Source organism: Mytilus trossulus, chromosome 7 (assembly GCF_036588685.1).
Source record: "Mytilus trossulus isolate FHL-02 chromosome 7, PNRI_Mtr1.1.1.hap1, whole genome shotgun sequence".
Classification (NCBI taxonomy): Eukaryota; Metazoa; Mollusca; class Bivalvia; order Mytilida; family Mytilidae; genus Mytilus; species Mytilus trossulus.
Window position 1 is genome coordinate 58,421,499 of NC_086379.1, and position 4,726 is coordinate 58,426,224.

Below are 4,726 nucleotides of genomic sequence, written 5' to 3' on the forward strand. Positions count from 1 at the left end.
CATCAAACATTAAGTCAAGTACAAATTCAGCGACTTTTGAACCCCTCAGATTTACAGGACTTTTAAGTACTAATTTAAAATAAGTCCAGTGAACTTTCAAGTTTGATATTGACCAAACTACTTTTCACTAGACATTATCAATTTCTAAAGTTCTAAAAAAAAACTGTTCCTATAAAAGCTGGTTAATCTAAGTTTGCAATGTTTATATTCTGACAAACACTTTTAAAACTTACATATTTATCTAAAATTTCACCATTAACCTGTAATTAACAGGAAAACTAAAACCACTTTTATGTTCAAAGTTGACAGATGGATACAAGAAATGTTCCTTTTACAGATAACTTTTACTTGTGACATTTTATCATTGATTCCTCTGCCTTAAGGATAAAATAAAATGTTAAGCTATCAAATTTCTTTTTAAACATAAATGATCAGATTCACTTTCAGCGTATAAAAATGTTAAGACAATCAATATTTCTGCCGATTTTTTTTCTCGATAAAATTAGAGTGAGATTATGATCACGTTTATACTCGATACAAATAACAGACAATATTGATGTTCCGATAAAGTTTTCAAATTCTCCTACATTTTACACTTATCCATTATCAAATTAATAATCATATGTTCTTTTGGCATCCTCACAACAAATTTACATATTCTAATCTTCTCTTTTCTAGGAAAGACAAACATCTCTTTACAAAATCAATGATTTACTGCAGAAAATTGAGTAATATGCAGACGATTGCTTCATAATTCATTGTAAATTATATCACAAAACTTTTGTGTCTGGGCAAAGATGTCCAGAAACAAAATCTTTCAAAATAATTCATCTCTGTCTTAAATGTCACATAAAAACAGCCCTCTGCAGTAGGTCTTTGTGAAAAGAATCCATGTATACCACCATATTTCAACTTAAAATGTCATGTTTAACATTAGTTTGAGTAAACATTCTATGATGATTTCTTGCTTTTAAAATTTAGGTCCCAAAAATATCCTTAAATTTTGCATTGTCTAGTGTGGGTCCAGTTTTAACTTTCAAACGAGGATTTCTAATTTTTACCCGCAAATTGAATTCAATGTTGTTTGAACACTGCAATGTATTTTGTACTTGTTAGCTGCATAATTGTTATTAAAAGAGGGACGAAAGACACCAAAGGGAACCTACACTTCACTTAACATTACTTTGAAAGTTCTAAGAGATAAATTTTTGCAGTTTTCGGTCAGAGCACCATCTGAATCTTGGTCCTGAAATAATTGTGGAGATTAGTCAAAAAAGTACTTTTTGTTCAGATATGAAAAAGAACAGAAAAAGCAATCAGCAGTAACTGTAAGAGCGGAAAGGCACTTTTTTTGGCAGGTCCAAGCAAGGTAGAAAAGTTAATGTCGTTTTATCATAGATACATACATGATTTGATTTAACAGAAGACAACTCTAATTTGTGTTCTGCTCTTTTTTTTTGAGCTTTCAACATTTATTCAAATTCATTCAAACAGTGACTTTTTTGCCATATTTTCAAACAAGTAAGAACTGCGGATACCTTCTTAGAACCTAAGCATGAGGTGGGACCTAATGATAAAATACACTTCATAATAAATGAAAGGAATTTGAGTTTTTTTAATTGTTGTTTAAAAGACAAGTAATAACTGGCAAAACATAATTTGTACTATGAGCTGAGTTCTCTTATTATTCATAAATCAAATATTTAAACAACTGAAATATGCTTAATTTTCTTTCAACATATATGACTGAAATATTGGCAAAAAGCCTTCAAAATATTTTTAAATGATAATTATCTAGATTAAATTTCAAAGAATTTGATTTAAAAGTAATGAAGTACAAGTGTGTCTACTGTTATAATCTAGTGTGATAACCAAAGAATAGTGATGCCTTGGCCTCAGATCCAGACATTGCAGTTACCACACACATAGTCTACTGGTGTTAGAGGCTAAGGGTCAAACAATTTACAAGACAATTATCTCCCAGAATGTCCGAAAATCATTTACATAGTTATCTCATTAGAGTTATTCCCAGGTGACAAATATAAAGTATCCCTTTATTCATATAATTTTAAATTCTTGTCCAGACCAATTATTGTAATTCCAACTTTTTCATGAAATATTTATATAAAAAATTTAGAACAAAAATAATAAATTTTGATGTGGTATAACCATCCCTGATTCCCATATTGATATTTGCCCACCTAGTAACTTGTAAATGGATCTAAATAGTATTGATTCTTGATACGGAAAATAAAAAGTTGGAGTTTATTGTCTCTTAATGTATAGGGAATCAATCTATTTATAGATCGACAGGGGTGGGTGTCTCGGTAACAAACTTAGTCCTAATTAATTCTCTAATAGTTATGGTTGTGAATTAACTTTACCTCATTACTGGATATAATTTCCTTCACTTTTATCACTTCCATTAAAATCAAAATTCAACAACCACATATTTTTCCCCCTCCATACGTTCAAATTATGCTAAAATATCCATATTCATCAATCTAAGGTTTTGTTCACCCTGTCTGTAATCTAGTGATTTTAATTGACCGATTAAATGCACAGGACAACATCAACACTCTCGTTTAGGAAGTTTACTCCTGTCCTCCCAAATATAATTAACTTATCTTAGTTCCCTCTTAATAGACCCTTTCAAATCAGACATGTTGTCCCAAAAAAATGTCACTGAAAGTCCTTTGTCCAAGGGAGGATATAAAGAAATGATTATTTCATTAACTTGTTACATCAATTTGAACAAGAGAAAGGTCCTCATCTTATCCTTGGTTCACATAAAGGTCAGCTAAAGGCTAATGTTGATAAAAGATGTAAAATACAGTCAATCTCATGTCGAAAAATAATAAAAAAAGAAATCATGTCTGGATTTTACTTTTATATGTATATATAAAAGAAGATGTGGGGGTATATGTTAACTTTTATGTATGTATTTGAGGTTTAGTGAACTTATTACTAACTGGCTAAGCATTTTAACAGTGTAGGTGTGTCTTATCTTACGATTATTTATGTCTTAATCTCAAATGATTGAACTGTGATTTCAAAATGCCAATTAGCATTGCAAACATTTTATCTGAGTGGAGATCCCCTCTTGTTAATATACACTTATCACATTTTCACCCATTGTACAGGCTGTGTTAAATGGCAGAACATTGAATTCCTGCATTGGCGGATTCAGAAAGGGGGTTCCTGGGTTTGGAACCCCCTCTTTTTTGGCCGATCAATGCATTTGAATTGGAACATATCTTTGGAACCCCCCTTTTTTTGTCCTGGGTTGGGGACCCCCTTTTTGAAAAGGCTGGATATGCCCCTGTCCTGGCTTCATAACCATCAGATACATACAGAAATATTTTAAATTTGTTGTCTCATATGGAACCCCCTTACAAAGATCAACTTCCCGAACCCAATGTCCTTATTATACAAATTTAAAGGTTGCATATAATGGAAATGATTTACATGTATGCCACAGTTAGTTTCTATTAAATTCATATCTTCCAGGACATTTTGGATCAAACTTAAAGTTTCCTATACTTTCATACATCTGATAGAAAACAACTCTTAATCAATCCCTGTATTTTTTGTGATCTGTTTTTTTAAAAGGGTATTCAAAATTCAAAATGGTTACTTTTATTTCGCATTTTCACCTTAAACCCCATCCCAGACCTTGTTTGTCATATTGGGGTCTTCATTAAGCAGTCTTTAGAACTGAGGGGAACAGACCCATGTCAGACAGCTCATGATTGTGTTTTTTACATCAATTTATAAATTGAACTGTTAAAAGATGTTCCATTATATTGTATTGTATTTCATTGTATTGCATTGTATCTAAAATGTATAATTGTTTGTTTGGATTGCTTGACCCTTATGGTTGTAATTTTACAATAAAGATATATTATTGTTAATAATAAATAAAGTCCCATTGAAGGACCATCAATTGTGGAAATTTTACTTTTGAAAAGACTAACTTATAAAGAAATTCTATGAAAAATTTAAACTCTTGCTAAAAATGTGGAGTTTCTTATTTCTTAGTCTTTTTCTTCTGCCATGAAGCTTTGGCATTGTCAAATTAAGCAATGGTGAAAAGGTTGGAAAAGGTCAAATTTTGATGTTTTGATACAGGAGTACCCTTGGGCCTATTGTGTAGAATGCCAGATTAGTAGAAATGGCATCATCAAATAACAAATAAAGCATTCAAGGAAAAATAGAATGATTCTCTTTAAATGAATATTTAGACTTGTTAATTATATGAAATCTTTCATTAATGATCAAGATTAGAATCTGCTGAACTTTAGCTTAAATTTTACTGTATATTTATATGTATCTAAATTTTCTCATTTGAGCAGTCTGTAAAAATTAAAGTCTTAGATTTGTTTCTAAATTTACACTAATCTGCTAACAATTTTGTACTTTCTATAACCTCTCTTAAATCATAAAATTCTAATAGGTTCCTAGCATCCTGTTTGGAAATCAATTTGTTATCACATGGATTTGCCATCAAAATTATTTTAAGATACTTTCATCAAGTTGTACTAAATCTACCAATACTGACCCTTATCTTGTGGGATTAAAATAGATAGCAGTATTTCTCTCCATCAAACATCAGCAGGGGTAAATAAATAATTTACTTACGATTTTTATGATTGTCAAGAATCTTCAACATGGCTTCTTCCCAACCAATAACATTCCTGGCTATTAACTTTGATTATCTGTCTGT